The following is a 21391-nucleotide window of genomic DNA, read 5'->3' as shown; positions in this document are numbered from 1 at the left end:
TCGTAGCGGAATCGGTGTTCGATTTTTGTAATTTTGTCGACTTTCGAGGTGCGGGCCCGGGGAGTTGACTTTTGTTGACTTTTTACAAATTGTATAAGAATCATAGTTTTGTTAATTGAAATTGTTTTCTCTTACATTGATTGACGTATTCAAGTCGTTTTTGGCTAGATTGAGCCGAGTGTTGATAAATTGGTAAAGAAAAAGCTAAATTGAGTATTGAATTGGCCGGATTGAGGTAAGTATCTTGCTTAACCTTGTGTGGGGGACTTCCCCTTAGGATTTTAGTCTTCTATACTAATTGTAGTCCGTGCATGCGAGGTGACGAGTGTGTGCTCGAACTTATTTGTGGGAAATTTGTCTCTAGGGTTCTTAGGTCCTTATGTTCATTATGTGGAAAGTATCCGTTATGGTTGGGTTTCCTAATTGCTTAAATTACCTCTATATGCTCCATATGATGTTATTAGCTTTACTCTAATTCGTACGTGTTACTTGATCCTTAATTGCCTTAATTGAAGTGATTGCCTTACTTATTATTTTGATACTTCTTGATTGTGAGTTTTCTTTATTACGTCCAATTGTTGTGGTTACCGGTATAGTTATCATGTGCTTATTATGTCTTGTTATTTTGTTGAGGTTAGCATGCTTCTTGGTTTTTTCGTGATCCTTATTATGTACTATTCTTGTTTAAATTGACGATTATTCATGTCGAACAAGACTTATGACATTATCTTGGTAATTGTCCATTATTGAGTATTGACTCGAGTTGAGATCTATATTGCGAAGCTAACTGTTGAAACACGATTGGTTATTGTTGATTTCCTTGCCGGGATGTTATTATTTCTATTGTTGATTCCCTTGCTGGATATTATTGTTTCTATTGTTGATTCCCTTGCCGGGATGTTATTGTTTCTATTGTTGACTCCCTTGCCGGGTTGTTATTGTTCATATTGTTGACTTCCTTACCGTGGTGTTATTATTTCTATTGTTTGGGTGAGGAAGAGTGTAAAGCACAAAGGGTGATGTCATGCATGACATTGTGAGAGAGAGTCAAAGCACGAAGGGTGATGCCGTGCACATTTCTATTTATGCATATTGTGAGGAAGAGTGTAAAAGCATGAAGGGTGATGATGTGCTACATTATTGAGAATAAAAGCATGAATGGTGATGTCGTGCCACATTATTAAGAGTAAAATCACGAAGGGTGATGCCGTGCATGATATTGTGAGGAAGAGCGTAAAGCGCGAAGGGTAGTGCCGTGCACATTTCTATTTATGCATATTGTGAGGAAGAGTGATAAAGCGCGAAGGGTGATGCCGTGCACTTTCTGTTTGTTGTGTTTCTTTATAGTTATCAATTCAAGTGTTTTAATTGTTCAGATTTCTTTACTGTCATGACCCTTGTGATGGAACCCCATAGAGTTTTCAATACTTCGCCGTATTTATATATATATTTCAATAATTGTTTCATTTTTTTTAATTCAATTAGATACTCAATTAAATTCCCTTAAACTATTTGTGGTTGTATTTTACTTAAAAAGGAATTTCTACTAAGTTAATTTCTTAAATCCCATGATAAAGGTAATAATTCTTTCGATGTTGTATTTTAATTGAAAATGGTACTTTCTTTATTCAAATAATTTCTAAAAATAATTTCATCTTTTCTTGCTGAGTTCCTAATTAGCTTAGAAGTTGTACTCTACTTTATGTTATGTAAACGAGACGCCTTGAACATCTTAATTGCATTGATTATGGACACTATGTACTGAGTAACATGAGAACGTTGTTGTGTAAAGAGAGATAGAAATATGTGGGCACAAGGTGTCAGGTGTGATAAAAGTTTGAACTGACATTGTCTTTCTTGTTTGAGTACATTTTTACTTGTCTATATTCCAACTATGTTGATGTTAATTTAATTGGTTATCTTTCGTTTTCATCCGTGTTTCTCTTTATTGTTTCTTGTAATTGTAGTTTGTTCTTCCCTGCTGTTCATATTACTTGTCATTTTTAGGTTGATAGTTTATTATCAAATTCTATTCAATTTAATTAACTAGTAGGTGTCTGGACTGTTCCTCGTCACTACCCCACCGAGGTTAGTCTTGATACTTACTGGGCACTGCCGTGGTATGCTCATACTACACTTTTGTACATTTTTGTATACAGATCCAGGTATTGATCGATAGTAGCTGTGTGAATTGTCGCGGTGGAGACTCAAGGTAAACCTGCTGCAGCGGTCGCAGGTCTCGGAGTCACCTTCAATTGTACTTATTTCCATATGTTCCTTTTATTTCGGAACAGTGATGTAATTATTTTTGTATAACTACTCTTAGAAAGGCTTATGACTTGTACCACCGATTTTGGGAATTGTAATTTGTTCAGAGTAATTTAATTTAAAGTTAGTAAATATCAATGTTATTTCAGTTAATGTTAGGCTTACCTAGTTTAGAGACTAGGTGTCATACGACTCCTTCGGAGGGATTTTTGGGTCGTGACATAATATCTTGCTTATTACCTTTTTGATAATTATATATAAATATAATTTTTTATTCCTAAAATTTAATGTATTTTTATACGTTTATCCTCTTACTTAAAGTTCTTTCGTCATTTAAATATATCAATAATAAATTTTAGTATTATTTAATTATTTAATATGTTTTTCCTTAAATTAATTCAAAATATAGATATTTTCAGACTATCTCTATTTTCCTCTTTATATAATTTCTACCCCTATTATAAAATTTTAATTATATTTTTATCTTAATATCTTATAATATAATCAAAATACATAGTATCACATTTTATTTAAGTTATAATATTGAATTAGTCTAAAATATTAATATATAAGTTTTTAAATTATTAAATTTAAATTTATTGTATTTTTTATAATTATTTTTATATCACGTGCAATTTTATTTCTGTCTCTATTAGTGTTAGGAAAAAAAATTAAATTTTATTTTCGTTACTAAATTACCTACCTGAGACATTTATTTTGTATTATTAAAATTTTAATTTATTATTTAGTCGTTATTTTTATTTATCTAGTAAAACTTTAATTCTGTAGTCCTATCCAAAGTTTGAGCGCTTTTACCATAATTTTAATCTAATTTCAAGCTCAAATCAGCTATCCCTTCTATTTGTAATATTAAATATTTTTTATTTTTAATTATTGCTATTATGTTACCTAATATATAGTATTTCATGTTTTCATGTGACCTTCAATAACTTTCCTCTTTATTTAATATAATTATCAATTTTATATCCTTTAATATAATATAGATTAATGTGTATTTTTTTAATCTTGATATAAATATTTATATTATTTTAAATTAATACTCGAAATTATTAAATTATTTAAATTTATTAATAATATTTTTATAGTAAAATTTGTAATATTTTGATTTACTTTTAAATATGTAATTTTTCTTGAATTCAGAGAAATTAATATTATATTCAACCCAAAATTATGTAATAAAAATTTGTATCTTAAAACACTATATTTGACTTTTTGCATGGAGAGGTTAACAATATCTAGAGATATACAAACTTCTCATAAGAAATATGACTTGACCAAAATAAAAAACTTCAAGAGTAAAATAACTACTTATACAATCAAAAGTTAGTACGTGTAAATTCATTTAGAACTTTAATTTTTCTCCCTTTTCTTCTTCTTCTCTAACATTTGGCTTTCTTCTTTAGCTATTTCTAATGTTTTCCGAGCTTCTTCTTGTAACATAAGATTACAAGGCAACTATAATGAAATATCAAGAAGATTTGTAGTAATCTTTTGCAACATAAATAGCTCTAGAATATGGATGTTGGATGAGAGATATGGTCATGTAACTTATAACTCTGCTATTATCTGCTTTTTTCTCTTGCGGTCAAGATTCTAAATATATTCGAGAAAGATAAAATCACATATATATTTACCAATAATTCTGTGAGTTCCTATTCTATCACTTTTAGTTTGTTGCATTCCTCAAGTTACATTAATGTAGATAATATACTTCTTATAAATTGGGTAATATATTTTTATTCTACCTGGATCATTTTAGAAAACTAAAGGGACAAACTAAAGTCCATCATTTTAATAAATGTATTAATTCCTTCTACGCTTTTTTCTTATCTAATGAATACTCAATTTTTAATTTATTTTTCACATCTTATAAGTATTTTGTTGAATTTATGCTTATATTATCTAAGTCCAATATAGTTAATTGGGGGAGACAATATTTCATAAAAGAACAATCAATCTTGAAAATATAATTATGCCAAAATGTAATTGATAATTCTATGCGATTAAAGGATATAAAGAAGATAAAGTTGATCAAAGAATGCTACTTCTGATATTATCTATTTGAGCAATCAAATTTTAAAAGGGAGATATATGAAAATTTAATTATTAGTGTGATGGCTAGAAAATGGAGTTAGAGTTTGTCGGAGAGTATGCCTTTTGACTTGTTCCTAAAAGATCTAAAGGTTACGCGAGAATGCTAGCTGGTCTATTCAAATTTGTAACATATGACTAAATAAATGTAACAACTCGACCGGTCGTTTTGAGCTCTAACACGTCGTTTGGTAGGTTGAGGCCCTGAGCAGCTTCACTTCAGGTATTATAACTTGTACGCGTGGTCGGAATTGAATTTCGAAAAGTTCAGAGTTGATTTGGAAAGAAAATTCTCATCTCGGAAGCTTTAAGTTGGAAGAATTGACTATAGATGAATTTTTGATTAAACGACCTCGGAATCGGGATTTGAAGGTTCCAATAGGTTCGTATGATGATTTCAGACTTGGGCTTATGCCCGGATGGGGTTTTGGATGACCCGGGAGCGTTTCAGCATCTATTGTGGAAATTGGCATTTTGGAAGAAATTCATAAATTTGGGTTGAAGTGCATTTCAATGTTATCGATGTCTATTGGGGATTCCGAGTCTGGGAATAGCTTCGTATGGTGATTCCGGTATTGGGAGCGCGTCCGGAAGTGGATTTGGAGGTCCGTATGTCATTTTAGAGTTATTTGGCGAAATTTAGAAATTTGAAGGTTTTTTAAAAGTTTGATCGGAAGTGAACTTTTGATACCATGGTTGGATTCTAATTCCGGAAGTTGGAGTAGGTCCGTAATGTCAAATGTGACTTGTGTGCAAAATTTGAGGTCAATCGGACGTGATTTGATAGGTTCCGACATCGAATGAAGAAGTTTGAAGTTATAAAGTTCATAAAGCTTGAATTGGAGTGCGATTCATGGTTTTAGCGTTGTTTGATGTGATTTGAGGCCTCGAGAAGGTCCGCACTATGTTTTGGAACTGGTTGGTGTGATTGGAAAGAAAATTCTCATTTCGGAAGCTTTAAGTTGGAAGAATTGACTAGAGTTGAATTTTTGAGTAAACGACCTCGGAATCGGGATTTAAAGGTTCCAATATGATAGATTTTAAATATTCTTGCCTTATGTCTTGATGATCTAACAAACTTACTGGTAAGAACCAGATAGGGAACCTGACCTACTTGGACTACTGCAAGCTTTAACATATTCCAACTAAAGGTGAACTACTACAACTTTAGGAGCTAGGAACTCACACAAGGACCTGATACTCTTGTGGTTTCCTCATAGCAGTACAAAGTCAATTGGACACAACTAGAAATGAAGTGACTGACGGTATTATTTCTGCCGCACTACACTGTCTCCAGCGCCCACTCATTCTCTTACCAAATAAAGTACTCACATCATTTCAAGTGACGTAATTAAGATGCACCTACAATGAGTTTTATAGAAAAATATCACTTGAAGGTTTCTGTTTCTCATTCAAGCTTCTTGCAAAAACAGAAGAAATCAATCCTCACAAACTTGAAGAACAAGGTTGAAGGCAACTACAAACCAGTTCCTAAAAGATAGCTTATTGTTGTCCTAGTTGAGTTGTAACTTTGTTATTGTACTTGTTGTATCTCCTAAACTGCTTACCTAGAAGCGTTTGATTAGGAATCTTCTTGTACATCTGTAAACTCCTTGAGTTTATGTTGTGACTAGATTCAGTCATAAGAAAAAGTCTTTGTAATTGTAGAGTTACAAAGTGACTTGTGGTAAGAGCATCACAAGTTAGAAAAAGCCTTTGTAACTAGGAAGTCACAAAGTGGCTTGTGGTAAGAGTACCACAGGTTAGTTGAGTAAATCTTTTGCAATAGGAGTCATTGCAAAGTGGCTTGTAATTGGTTCTTTATAAGTTAGTGAAGTTAAAAGCCTATAGGAGTAGGTCGTGATTTTTTGATCCCCTTGTGTGAGATTTTTCCATATAAAAATTCTCTGCCTTATTTACGTACTGTTTTATTAGCATTCTCAGCAGAATCTTGTAGAGGACCAAGTACTCTACGATTTGGTGGACTCATACAAACTAACAATTGGTATCAAAGCGGGTTCCTCCTATTAGGCTAACACCTAGGAAGGATCCTCATGGCGGCTCCACCAAATTTTGAAGAAGGTCAATTCATATACCGACCCCCCCCCCAAGTTTAGTGGACAATGCTATTGGTGGTAAAAAGTAAGAATGCACAATTTTATCATAGCTGAGGATTGTGAGTTGTGGGATATCATTTGCGATGGTCCTTGTATTCCAACCAAGGTACTAGAAGAATTTCCATTTTCAATGGAAAAAACCAACAAAGAGTACACTAAAGCAGATAAGAAAGCTGTGGAAAAGAATTTTCGTGCCAAGAAAATTCTAGTATGTGGTATGGGACCTAAAGAGTACAATAGAATCTTTGCAAACAACTCGTGAGGGAACTACACAAGTAAAAAAGTTTGAAGATGAACCTGATACTGGTGATAGTTCCATAATGGCAGTTGAAGGCAAAGAGATTGGATATGACTCAACTTTTGCTTTGATGACTCAATCAGATGAAGATGAAGACAATGGCAACAAAGAGGTAAATTTTAGGGATGTTCAGAGAAATCTGAAATCCTATTCTCCAAAAAAAACTCATGTCTTTAGCTAATGTATTAATCACTGCCTTTCATAGTCTTGTGGAGGATAGAAATTCTTTGATCTTAGAATTAGGAGAATCTGAACAAACTAGAGACGACTTAGTGGCTGTAGTTACTGACCATAAGAAAATCATTGAAATCCTCAGAAAAGAAAAGAGTGATCTGTTGGCAGAAATTGCAGACCAAAGGAAAACAATGGTGAAACCATAAACTAAGTCAAAACCTGAAAGTTCTGAAAAGAGAAAGGGGATAACAAGTGAGGAACACATTAGGCTTGATAATGAGGTGAAAGCTATGATATTTAGGATGTGTGCTGAAATTGAGAAAAATGAGCTTCTCCAAAATAATCTAGAAGGAGTAAAGAATGATCTTGAAAAGTCCCTAAAGTGGACCTGGTCCTCATAAGCTACCACTGCCTTGCTTATTAATGATTGTGAAAAAAAGGCAAGGACCAGGGTTCCGAAGGGAGAAAACTCCTCACAGTAAGTACGTCAGTGTCTCTGATAACTGGCCTCGTACTCGATGTGGGAACACCAGGCGCTTCAAGGAAGGTGTCCAGGCCAAGAATCAATCAGTTCAGAAAGACAAAGTGTTTGCTGAAACAGTGACTACAAAAGAGGGTCTAGGTTCCACTCACAAAAAATGCACATTACCTGCATGGACTAAGAGAACTTTTATTCATCCTCTTGCTTACTACAAGGGACCCAAACTTGTTTGGGTTCCTAAAACTAACTCCTAATCTCTTGTGCAGGGAATAGTGAAAAGAAATGGTCAACAATGGTTCATGGATAGTGGGTGTTCAAAACACATGACTGGGAACACCACAAACTTTCTTTCACTAAAAGCGCTGCAAGAAGGAGTGTATCCTTTGGCAATGGTAAAAAGGGATACATTCTTGGAGTTGAAAAAGTTGGGAAGTCACTCACTCATTCTATTGAAAATGTGTACTATGTCAATGGGCTTAAGTACAGTCTTCTGAGTGTTTTTCAAATTTGTGATAAAGGAAACAAGGTGGAATTCTTATCCAAAATATGTACAGTCACTGACCTTGTGACCGGTAAAATAGTACTGGTGGCCAAAAGATACAAGAACATCTATGTTGCTGATTTTGAATCCTTACAGAGTGGTGATCTGAGTTGTCTGAAAGCTGTTAATGATGATGCTGAACTATGGCACAGAAGACTAGGCCATGCAAGTTTTTCCCTTCTGAACAAACTAATTCAGAAGGACCTAGTCCATGGTCTGGCTATGTCACAATTCAAGATGCAAAAAGTTTATGATGCATGTGCTAGAGGAAAACATGTGAAGTCCTCTTTTAAGTCTAAAAGAGATCCGAGCACCTCAAAGTCACTAGAGCTTCTGCATATGGATCTGTGTGGACCTATGAGAGTGCAAAGTAGAGGAGGAAAAGATACATTTTCGTAATCGTGGATGACTATTCCAGATTCACATGGACTCTGTTTCTCAGAACCAAAGATGAAACCGTTGAAGTGTTTGTGGCATTTTAAAGAAAATCCAGGTGAAGATGGAGTCTAGAGTTGTATGCATTAGATCCGATCATGGGACAAAATTGGACAATGTCAAATTTGATGAATTCTATAATGAAAATGGCATCACTCACAACTTCTCAGCTCCCAGAACTCCCCAACAAAATGGAGTAGTAGAAAGAAAGAACATAACTCTGGAAGAAATGGCAAGAACAATGTTGATTGACAGTGGAATTGCAAAGAACTTCTAGGCTGAAGCTGTCAACACTGCCTGCTACTTAGTGAACAGGTGCATGATCAGATCACTTCTGAACAAAACCCCGTATGAATTGTTGAATGGAAGAAAACCAAGCTGACTCACCTAAGAACATTTGGATGCAAATGCTATGTTCTCAACAATGGAAAGGATCAACTTGGTAAATTCGATGCCAAGAGTGACGAAGGAATATTACTGGGCTACTCTTCTCAAAACAAGGCTTACAAGATATATAACTAGCGGACTTAATGTGTTGAGGAAAGTGTCTGTGTTATTTTTGATGAATCTTATCCATCATTTGAGAAGAGTGTTAAGGAAGATCAAGATAGAGAACCCTCACTAGTTCCTGGTGAAGTCATTAACATGACAAATGGAAAGGCAGATATGATGAGTCAAGTAAATGAGCCAAATGAAGACAACACTGCCTCATTATCAACAGAACCAAGCACTTAAATTACAACCAGTGAAGCTGAAGAGAGAGTGGTTGATGTAGTTCAGGGAACTCCACTAGCACCTGAGAGAAGGATAGAGGAAAATCAGCCAAACATACCTTCCTCTTCTCAGAATGAACCTCAGACGTCTAACTGGAGACACCAAAGCTCCCATCCAATAGATAACATTATCACTCATCTAGATTCCGGAGTACAAACCAGGTCAAGAGCCAGAAATTCAATTGCCTTCTCAGCCTTTCTCTCCCAGATAGAACCCAAAAATATCAAGGAAGCCTTGAAAGATACAGATTGGATTACAGCCATGCAAAACGAGCTGCATTAGTTTGAGAGAAACAATGTGTGACACCTGGTACCTAGACCCCCAGACCGAACCATTATAGGAACCAGGTGGGTATTCAGAAACAAGCTCGATGAACATAAAATTACCACAAGGAACAAGGCTAGGCTAGTGGTCCAAGGCTATAATCAGGATGAAGGGATTGACTATGATGAAACGTTTTCTCCAGTGGCTCGCATTAAAGCTATTAGAATTCTAATCGCTTTTGCATCTCATATGGAATTCACCTTATTCCAAATGGATGTAAAGAGTGCATTTTTGAATAGACTTCTTAAGGAAGAAGTCTATGTGAAGCAACCCCGGGGTTTGAATGTCATGAGCACCCTGAATATATGTTTAAACTGGACAAAGCTCTGTACGGGCTAAAGCAGGCTCCTCGATCTTGGTATGAAAGGATGTCAAAGTTCCTCTTGGAAAATGGTTTTAAGAGAGGGAAAATTGACAATACTCTTTTCTTAAAGAAACGAGGAAGGAACCTACTCATTGTTCAAGTTTATGTTGATGATATCATTTTTGGAGCAACACCTGACTCTCTGTGTGAAGAATTTGGAAAACTCATGGGAAGTGAATTTGAAATGAGCATGATGGGGGAACTAAACTTCTTCTTGGGTCTTCAAGTAAAACAGTCCCCAAAGGGTATATCCATTTGTCAGCAAAAATACATTAGGAGCTCTTGAAGAGGTTTGACATAGAAGCATCAAAGGTGATAGACACTCCCATTGCAACTACCACTCGACTAGACATAGATGAAACTGGATCTCCTGTGAATTAAACCATGTATAGAGGCATTATTGGGTCTCTCCTCTATCTCACTGCCAGTCGACCTGATTTTGTTTTCAGTGTGGGGTTGTGTGCAAGGTTTCAATCAAATCCCAAGGAATCTCATTTGAAGGCTGCCAAAAGAATACTGATATATCTCAAAGGAACACAGGACCTGGTGTTGTATTATCCATCAGGCGACAATTTTAATCTGATTGGGTATGCTGATGCAGACTATGTAGGTTATCTTGTAGACAGGAAAAACACTTCTGGAATGGCTCACTTCTTAGGTTCATGTCTTATCTCTTAGGGTACAAGGAAGCAAAATTTAGTGGCTCTTTCAACAGTTGAAGATGAATATGTAGCTGCAGCATCCTGTTGTGCTCAGCTTCTATGGATCAAGCAACAACTGGAGGACTTTGGGGTACTCATTGAGAGTGTGACCCTTCTATGTGACAATACACCAGTGCACTCAACATGGCCAAGAATCTAGTTCAACACAAAAGGACAAAACATATTGATGTGAGGCATCATTTTCTGAGAGATAATGTGGAGAGAGGGTTGATATGTATGAAGTTCTGCAGCACAGAAGACCAAATTGTAGACATTTTTACCAAGGCGCTGAGTAGGGAACAATCTGAAAGTAACAGAGTGAAGTTGGGGCTGTTAAAGCCATATTGAGAACCTAATTCCTCTTTAGCTAGCTTTTACCTTTAAGAAATAACTGGCTCAAAGTGTTTTTTGGCCATGTCTAACTCACTTCAATACCGTTGCAGGTAAACATGCATGATGAGCATAGAGGTGATAGATGCAGTGCATGAATGATAAAAGAGGATTGATTCTTTTCAAAAAAAAATCAAGAACCCGGTTCTTATACCAAAGGTTAGTAGTTATGTGCATCATTTAATACACGTCTTAAAAAGGGTACAGAATACAACTGCCATGTCATCAACTTTTCAGATCCTGCTGTCACGTCTCTTCATTTCAAATCGTTCCATCTCGATCTGAAACATTGCAATTCTCCACGCCCAACCGCCATTTCAGAACCGGTGCCTATTACTCTCTCTTCATAATTATCCTATCCTTTTAAAAAACCCTCTTTTCTGCTCTTCTTAACCATAAGTCTTACACTAGAATCACCCAAAAAGGAGGATCGTCACACCACTTCTTTTAATGGCTGAGATGACTTCCGATCTCTCTGCCTCAGTTGTAACTACCACTGATCAATCTATGGAACCTTCTGCTCTCACTGAGCCTTCCTCGTCCTCTATTACTCCTGCTGCTACAGTCACACCTTTTCCAGTTTCCTAATCTCTTCACAATCTTTCTATTTCTTTTCTATATATGGAAAGTTCAAAAATCATCATCTAATAATCCAGAAATTGCAATAAAAAAGAAATAAGAAACCCTTGAAATTGCTGCTCCGTTCTCCCCATTGTCTGATTCCCACCAGTCAAACCCTAAGTGGAGAACAAGGTCAAAATCCTGAGGTCACAAAGGGTTCTGCCATCGTTGCCACCGATCCTATGGTGGTGGAAGCATTGATTGAGGAAGAGAAAAATATTGTAACCATGTTTGTGGTATCCGCTGATGGTGTATTGCATAAGATTACATCTCAGAAAAACGAGACATAAAGTGTGGAGGAAGAAGGGGCCATTATAGCTATTGAAGGAGATGCAGTAGAAGATACTACTGGGGCATCACATGAGGAACCTAATCCCTCTCCGGAGGACCCAGGTCAGGGCTCTCATCCCTAGGATAGTGTTGTTCCTGCATTCGATGTTGTGCCCTTGGAAATTCAAGCACTTGAAATGAGATCCAGTGATGAAGAAGACCTAGATAATGTGGATCTTGATGCATTCATAAGTAAGTGGAGGGTTTTGTCCACCATTGAGTCTGAAATCAAATGACCTACTGCCAGGCTTCAAGTTAAAGTGGCCTACGATTCTGCTCTCCAAAAGAGCAAGAAGAGTAGTACGAAGAAAAGAAGAAAGTTGGTGAAAGATGGTGTACCTGTAAGTGATGAGGCGATCCATGTAGTCAAGGTGGAAGAGGGAACCTTAGAGGAACCTGGTTCACTTGTTAGGTGGTCTTCAAAAAAGACAAAGCCTATTTCAATAGAGAAAGGGTCAATATCTAGGTCTAAGATGAAAGAGGTAATGAGTGAGTTTTCTATGTCTGATGAGGATATCCTAGTCAAATCCAAGGGATAAGGCAAAGTCAGTGGAGAGAAGTCTGGGAAACGCAAGTCTGAATCTTTTGAAAAACCTGGTTCTGTGAAGAAAATGAGAAGTGAAGTCAGCCTTGGCTCTGAGCGCCTGAGGCATCAAAAAGTTCTGTTGGGTCGTAAGTTTGACGTAACAATCTCTAAGATGGCTGGAATGTGCCAAATTCTGGAAATGGTCGAGTTTCAACGTTGGGTGCATCTATTTCAAATTGATGCACCTAAGGTGTATGAGGAGTAGGTACAAAGTTTCTTTGCTAGCCTCTTTCTAGTTGATACTGACCATGTTTGTGCTTTGGTCAATAGTGTGGACATCGTCTTTAATGTAAAATTACTTGGAGAGATCTTAAAAGTTCCTACAGCTGGTGTGTCCAGTATAAGAGATGTGTGTCAGTATAACTTTAGTAATGCAGTGGTAAAAGATAATGTTAACCAGAAAGGGGACCAGGTCCATAAGAAAGCACTACTCCCTGTTTACTAGCTGCTGTTTGAATTGGTGAACAAAGTTCTATCGCCTCGAGCTGAAAGGAGGTCAGTGACTTCTAAGTCTGACCTATTCCTAATGGAGCAACAGGACGGTTTTACTCCTGTGAGTCTGCTTGCTATTATGATTGAACCCATGCAAAAGGTTGCCACCTTCAAAGACAATAATTATGGCCTTCCCTATGGATTCTTGCTTACTCCAGTGTTCAAATTCTTTAAAGTTCCACTGGGGATGGGCAAAGTGGGGACTCGAAAGCATACTTTCTCATAGATGACTTTGGAAGAGTGCGAGTGTGTGGAAAATTATGGGAGAGGTAGGAAGTACATCAATCGTTTCACAGCTTATCAATGCCCAGAATAGTGCATCTGAGAAAATTCGTCGGTTGAAGGCCAGGAATGTTATCCTGGAAGGTCAGCAAGATCGAGGGGTTCCGATGTCGAATGATGAAGTGGCTCGTTTGACACAGGAGAATGCTGATCTCAGGGCGCAAGTAGAAAACCTGAAAGCAGAACTGCTCAATGAGCAAAAGTCGGCAAACGCCCGAATAAACCTCATTCTCCAAACACTTACTGCAGCTACCAAGCCTTTTACTCCTAGTGCCCCCTAAGTTCCCCTTCAGTGACCAGTTTTCTGGATATGTTTGTTATGTTTTTTTTCTTTTGATGGTTTGGCGGATGTTTTTGTTTTTTTTTTTTTGTGTTGGGATGAAACACCACTGCTCCCGTTAGAAAGTCCAATGTTGTCTCTCGCTTTTTTTCAAAGCTGAGGCATATTAAAACTTTATTAATATCAATCCTCGTTTTATTATGTCAGTACTCTCTTTCTATATTTTATGCTCTATCATGATTGTGTGCACATATGTGGCATAAGTTAGATTAGCTGGACTTTTTTGTGTTGTTATTCTTTTTAATGATGCCAAAATGGGGAAAAATAATACTCAGGGGGAACATATAGGGGAACTATTATTACAATAAGGCATAGTCTTAGGGGGAACTCGGTGTTCCTCTGATACTTAAACTGGTTCTTACTGCTCTAACTCCACTCTATAAATGTTAAGTTTGTCATCATCAAAAAGGGAAAATTGATAGATATTAAATATTCTTGCCTTATGTTTTGATGATCTAACAAACTTACTGGTAAGAACTAGATAGGGAACCTGACCTACTTGGACTACTGCAAGCTTTAACGGATTCCAGCTAAAGGTGAACTACTACAGCTTCAGGAGCTAGGAACCCATACAAGGACCTGATACTCTTGTGGTTTCTTCATAGCAGTACAAAGTTAATTGGACACAGCAGGAAATGAAGTGACTGACGACATTGTTTCTGCCGCACTGCACTGTCTCCAGCGCCCACTCATTCGCTAACCAAATAAAGTACTCACATCATTTCAAGTGACGTGATCGAGATGTACCTACAATGAGTTTTATACAAAAATATCACTTGAACATTTCTGTTTCTCATTTAAGCTTCTTGCAAAAACAGAGAAATCAATCCTCACAAGCTTGAAGAACAAGGTTGAACCCAACTACGGACCAATTCCTAAAAGATAGCTTGTTGTTGTCCTAGTTGAGTTGTAACTTTGTTATTGTACTTATTGTATCTCCTAAACTACTTACCTAGATGCGTTTGATTAGGAATTCTCTTGTAAATCCGTAAACTCCTTGAGTTTATGTTGTGACTAGATTCAGTCATAAGAAAAAGTCTTTGTAATTGTAGAGTTATAAAGTGGCTTGTGGTAAGAGCATCACAAGTTAGAAAAAGCCTTTGTAACTAGGAAGTCACAAAGTGGCTTGTGGTAAGAGTACCACAAGTTAGTTGAGTAAATCCTTTGCAATAGGAGTCATTGCAAAGTAACTTGTAATTGGTTCTTTACAAGTTAGTGAAGTTAAAAGCCTACAGGTGTAGGTTGTGATTTTCTGATCCCCTTGTATGAGATTTTTCCACGTAAAAATTCAATGCCTTATTACGTACTGTTTTATTAGCATTCTCAGCAGAATCTTGTAGAGGACCAGGTACTCTACGATTTGGTGGACTCATACAAACTAACACAATAGGTTTGTATAATGATTTCAGACTTGGGCATATGTCCGGATCGGGTTTTAGATGATCCGGGAGTGTTTCGACATCTATTGTGAAAGTTGGCATTTTGGAAGAAATTCATAAATTTGGGTTGAAGTGCATTTTAATGTTATCGATGTCCATTTGGGATTCTGAGTCTGGAGATAGCTCCGTATGGTAATTTCGGTATTAGGAGTGCGTCCGAAAGTGGATTTGGAGGTCCGTAGGTCATTTTGTAGTTATTTGGCGAAAGTTAGAAATTTGAAGGTTTTGAGAAGTTTGACCGAAAGTGCACTTTTGATACCGGGGTCGGATTCTGATTTCGGAAGTTATAGTAGGTTCGTAATGTCAAATGTGACTTATCTGCAATTTTGAGGTCAATCGGACGTGATTTGATAGGTTCCGACACCGAATGAAGAAGTTGGACGGGGTCGCGGGGGCCTCAGGTGGATTCCGGATGGTTAACAGATTGAAATTTGAAGTTGAGGAAGAACTGAAGCAGTTGGGCATCTGGTGTAACCGCACCTTCATGAAGAGGGCCGCATGTGCGGGAGATGGCTCGCAGATGCGGAAGGAGCCAAGGTCGCTAGGAACCGCAGAAGCGGAAAAGCGTGCGCACATGCGATGATGCAGGTGCAATGTCAGTAGCCGCATAAGCAGCAAAGGTCGTAGGTGCAGAATAAGAGGTCGTAGAAGCTGAAGCGCGGATGCGGTTGGTGTACCGCAGATGCGGAATGGTCGCTAGGCAGTGAGGGTTTACAAAAATAGGACTTGGCCCATTTTCTCCGATTTTCATTTGGTTTGGGCGATTTTGGAGAGCTTAAAGGGGAGATTTTCTTCAAGCAACATAAGGTTAGTGATTCTCACTCAATATGAGTTAATTACATGGTCTGTATAAGGATTTAAACATGAAATTAGTAGAAATTTGGGATTTTGGAAAAAGACCTAGAATTTGGTATTTTTAGATTTTGACCACGATTTTGGACATGGAATTGAGAATAAATTATATATTCGAGTTTGTGAAGTTATGAGTAAAGTTTATTTTCAAAAAAAATTTGGAAATTGGGCACGTGAGCCTGAGGATGATTTTTATCGACTTTTCGATCGGGGTTAGAAATTTGTTATAAATTGGAATATAATGAGTATTAGAGTTTGTATTTATGGGTTTGAATATTTATTGGCTAGTTTTGAAGCGTGGGCATCGGTTTGAGTTGTCGAAGGGGCTTTAGAGCCAGTTATGAAACTTCGGAGCGAGGTAAGTCTCCTTTCTAACCTTATAGGAGGGAATTAATCTCATAAGTGAACTAAATTATTATGTGCTTCTATTTGAGGGAGGGCTACGTATGCACGAGGTGACGAGAGTACGTACGTAGCTACTAACTATGCCTATATTCGGGTAGTTTTAGGCTTACATCATGCCTTGTTAATTTTGTTGTTAATTTATGTTTATTGTTTGCCTTGAGAAGAAGCAAGATCAAGTTAGCTTAATATATGTTTTGAAAGAAGTTGAAATTGAGGAAAAGTTTGGGAACTTAAAAGTTTTCATATGAACTTCGTATTTTGAAAAGAATTGAAGAATAATATAATAACTTAAGAAATCTATACGTAACTGCGCCGTACGTGTGATCAGCGAGCGGGGTAATTCCTTGAATTTATATTTGACCGCGTCGCATGTATGATTCGCGAGTGGAGTAAATAGATGCATCTATGGTTCGTGTCGTTCGACCCTCGGCAGTGCACAATTTAGATTTATATTGGATCGGGCCGAACGCTCTTGGTGGTATTCGTGTGTGATAATGGAACTAGAAGTCCCTTTTGTAATTGGTATAAATTCATTGTTTGTGCGATCATATGTTTTAAAGGAATGAAGTGATTTAAGCTCTTAATTACGGGGAAGACTTGTCCAGTTATTTCTTGTTCTGAGTCTTATTGTTATAAATCATGCTTAATTAGAATTTCATATTACCATATTATTGGACCGCTAGTAAGTGTCAGAGTCGACCTCTCGTCACTATTTCTTCGAGGTTAGACTGGATACATGTTATTTCCGTACTCATACTACACTTTCTTTACATTTTGTTGTACATGCACATGTATGTCTAGTGGCCTTGTGGGCGCAACAACGTGGTTGATATAGGAACTTAGGTGAGCTGCAGCTTATGAGACGATCCGCAACCAGCAGAATCTCCTTCAGAGTACTTGTACTTTCTTTTCTATCTAAATTTGTGTTCCGGACATATATTGTATTTTATTTTACTTCCTAGTAAATGCTCATGCACTTGTGACACCGGGTTCTTTGATGATTATGGGATATTCGGTGTTGAAATCGGAACACATTATTATTTACTCTGTAAAGTTCATCTGTTACTAGTTGAATTGTAAGAAATTTTATGGTTTAAAAAATATAAAAAGAGAATTTAATTAACTATTTAATGTTGGCTTGCCTAACAGCGGTGTCCGATGCCATCACGACCTTTAATGGATTTTGGGTCGTGACAATATGGTATCAGAGCACTAGGTTCACTTAGGTCTCACGAGTCATGATCAAGTCTAGTAGAGTCTTGCGGATCGGTACATAGACGTTTGTACTTATCTTCGAGAGACTATAGGGCTATTAGGAGCACTTCCCTTCTTGATTCCTCATTGTTCAATTTGATTCTTTTGAGACTTATGCCTTTATTTTTTCCTATTCAATCTTATACGACGTGAAGTGCCAGTTATAGATCGAGAATTGAGAAATTGTAATAGTACTACATATGTGGTGCAGGATGTTTCTCCCTGCATACTTGATTGGGCTATTGTTGTCGCCTTGCGGAAGGCCGTTCTGCCATTTTAGCTCAATATCAGTATTACCTAAGGTTTTGAGATTTACCATTGATTGTTATGACGATTCGTGTGTTGCTATCGCACAATGTTGTGTAATAGTAGGATGTTTGTCTATGCGTTGAGGCAGTGAATGACTTAAAAGGAGGTTTACTCAGTGCATGATTCAAAGATTCAGTATTTTATTTCCGGCGGAGGAAAGGCAATCAGCCTACGAATGCTCAGATTTGGGTTGATGGAGTAACGAGACTTAGTATTTTCGAGCGTGGTAGAATTTTTATCAGTAATGTAGTGTCGTCGTCCTTGATCGAATGTGTTAAGTTTGTTGGTGTAATGGTCTTCGTCAACATCTCCCTCGGGGCAGGGGTAGTGTGAAATAGTGCCGGAGAAGCGACTATTAGAAATAGAGGAGTGTAGCAATTTCAGAGTCGAATGGGTATTTTTAATATTGACGGCTCGAGAAAAATAATCTTCGGAAAGGTTTAAAGTTGGTAGCGATCTATTGATCCAGGTGCTACAGAGATGGATTTCTGATTTGAGGCAACGACTGGGCAGGGAAGGATGAGGAAGGACATGTGGGAGGTGTCTTGTGGTGGTTAAATTTCTAGAAGGCCAGGTGTAAGAAACAGGAGTTGGGTAGTTGCTTAAAGGAGTGAGTTTGACCAAAGTGGCAGAGTGGCAGAGTAGCATATGGATTATGTGGTAGGATGACTACATACCTTGAGAAAAGTTTAGAGTGATTTAGGATTCATGGTGGACAATGACTAGGTCTACAGACGTAATTTGGAACATTGGTTATTATATGACGAAAAATTGGATATGACAGAAAAGGAGTTGCTTGATATGAAGAAGGATATAACATGACTTTGAATTGGAATGTATTGTCGCACCTTTAGTTGATTTCCATGAGGAGTGAACGAACTTTTATAGCTGGTGAATAAGCGCGGGCTCAGGATGGGTTACTAATTTTGTAGTAATTGTACCCAGTACACCGACGTTGGAAGATATCAACATGTAATTTCCACATGTGGGTTATCTCATGTGAATAGGTTAGCGATCGTGTGGTGTTGACAAAGCTTCTACAAAGGATTGTACTGGCTATCCAGTTAGAGGTTAAATATGTAAATGTGGCTAGTAATTCAGAGTGTTCATGAAAGTTTTAACATAAAGATTTCGAGAAATTTGGCGGGTTGACTGTGCAAGATTATGCCAATAATGAAGAAAGAGCCTTAGTGGTTCTAGGTTTATGCAATGATAGCTTCCAGCTAAGTGGGAGAGCCCCACCACCTACGATTAGATTGTATGGTTATCTACTTAAGAGGTTTTTGGTTATCGGCATATTGATGGGTTATTGCGACAAATGAAAGAGAACATCAGTGGTAATTTGAGCGAAGTATTTGAGGAATGTGTTCTATAATAGGCCTTATCGATTCATGTTCAGGCTTTGAGGAAGGTGATTCGACCGGGTGCTTCTTTGAGAGGGTGGTCATGTGCTAGAGGAGCCTTGTAGTTGATTATATTCGGGACTAAGTCATAGTGGGTGACTCTCAATAATGGTCCTAGTGGATTCAAAAGTTAAAGTGTGGTGCCTAAGGATTTCGAGTCGATAGTATGGTTGAGTATCAAGCTTTTGCAGCCAAAGGAGCTTGGGGTGTTCTGCGTTATCTCCGGTCTGTGGTGTAGTATAAGAAGAATTGAAGGAAATAACTTTGTATTTATAGAAGAATTATAAGAATGGGTATACCAGTTGAAGACGCGATTATGCGCACAAGGAGGGAATGAAGTGGCTCGTGGGTTTTGAGACAATGTGGTCTTGTGAAGTGGGGTCACTCAGGACGAGTGCAGATTAAGTTCGCTATGTTTTGAATGAAGCTATTATTATTCCTAAGGCAAGTCCAGGGTAAATTAGAAGAAGTCGTATCAGTTAGCAATGATTGAATCAGCATAATGATGGCAATGATCAGCTCCTTCAGCATGTTGAGTTACTCATGTGATTTGTGACGGTACGTGCGAGGTTTGACGGTCGCCGTAATGATTTTATTCGGAGGTTTTCGAGTATTATGGCATGTTATGTGTAGATGGGTCCCAGAAGAGTTATGGTTGTTTAGACCACTACTTGAAGTTGGTATTTTATGTGGATATAATATAGAAGGTATTACATAAATGAGAGAATTTATAATGTCAATGGCATAATAGACTTTTCAGGTGGAAGGTTTGTAAAATCTGGTCAAAGTGATTATTGTGATAATTATAGCATAGTAACATGATATTTTTGTAACAAAAGAAAGAAAAGTGACTTTTGGGTAATGAACACAAATCTGAATAACCTTTACGTAACAAAAGAAATAAAAATGACTTTTGAATAATGAACACAAAGTTGAATGACCACCCATGAAATTTACTCTATCCCTATTTACAGAATTTTTACTTAAATTAAAGCTTTAGTTTATAATTTGATAATGATGTCCAAACTAAATAGAACAACATAATTCAGTTTGGTAGCGGATCACAAAGCCTGTGAATCCTAATAATTTCAAAGCAATGCATGGTCTAAACCAAAACAATGCGGAACCTTTAATTTTTAACTCTTCAGTTTATAATCGTCAGCAAATACTCTATTCTTTTCCAAAATGAAAACAATCGGTTTTATTAGAGAAAGATAATAGGCAAATCTTCGGATAGTTTCAGGTTTCAAATAAATGGATCATGTAAGGACATAGCCAAATAAAAATGCTAAATAATGATCTTGTTCAAGAATTTAGGTAAGCTTCTGGACATAGGAACAACATTTTGATGTAAGTTTGTAACTGTCAAATTATATTTACACTTCGGCAGAGATGGTTGATTTTATGCTTGATTAGTTGCACCTCAAATTTGGACCTGAAGCTAACTCTGTGCAATGCTGAAAATTAACTCTTTAAAACAGCATAAGGTAAACCCGTGTATAACAAACCTAATGTGATCATGCTCTTTCTTGAACTCATGTATATCGCGAAAGTTTAATGCACTCTTTCACAAGTGTAAGGTTGAATTTAAAAAATATTATTTTGCTAACTTATCCACAAATAAGAAATTGGTTAGATAAGAATTTGTTTTTGAAATGGGGCATCTAAAATATAATGTTCGATTACATCTTTCACAAATCACCCCAAGAGAAGGATAGGAAGTTCATATATATACACCCTCCTTCCTGAAGCAAAAAACAAAATTAACTAACAAAGAAATTTAACTTTTCATACTTTGTTCTTATACTAGAAAGTTGTCATTTATCAAGTAGGAAAGGTCCTTTGACATTGTTGGGCAGTTGTTGGAAACAATGAAACACCCTTCTATGATTTGTGGTGGTAGCCAATTTAGCAAGACAATCCGCTACTTGGTTACCTTCTCTGAAGCAATGTCTGACAGTAGCTCTGGACTGTTTAACTATGAAGGAAGTTCTGTCTATCACCTTTTTTATCTTCACATTGTTTGTATCTCTTTTTGCCAACATATCAACAATGACCTTTGAGTCCAGTTCGAGAGAGAAATTAGTGTATCCATTTTG

This window comes from Nicotiana sylvestris, chromosome 2 (genome assembly GCF_000393655.2).
Source record: "Nicotiana sylvestris chromosome 2, ASM39365v2, whole genome shotgun sequence".
In the NCBI taxonomy this organism is placed as follows: domain Eukaryota; kingdom Viridiplantae; phylum Streptophyta; class Magnoliopsida; order Solanales; family Solanaceae; genus Nicotiana; species Nicotiana sylvestris.
The sequence above is the reverse complement of the archived record's forward strand: the minus strand, read 5'-3'. Positions refer to the sequence as shown.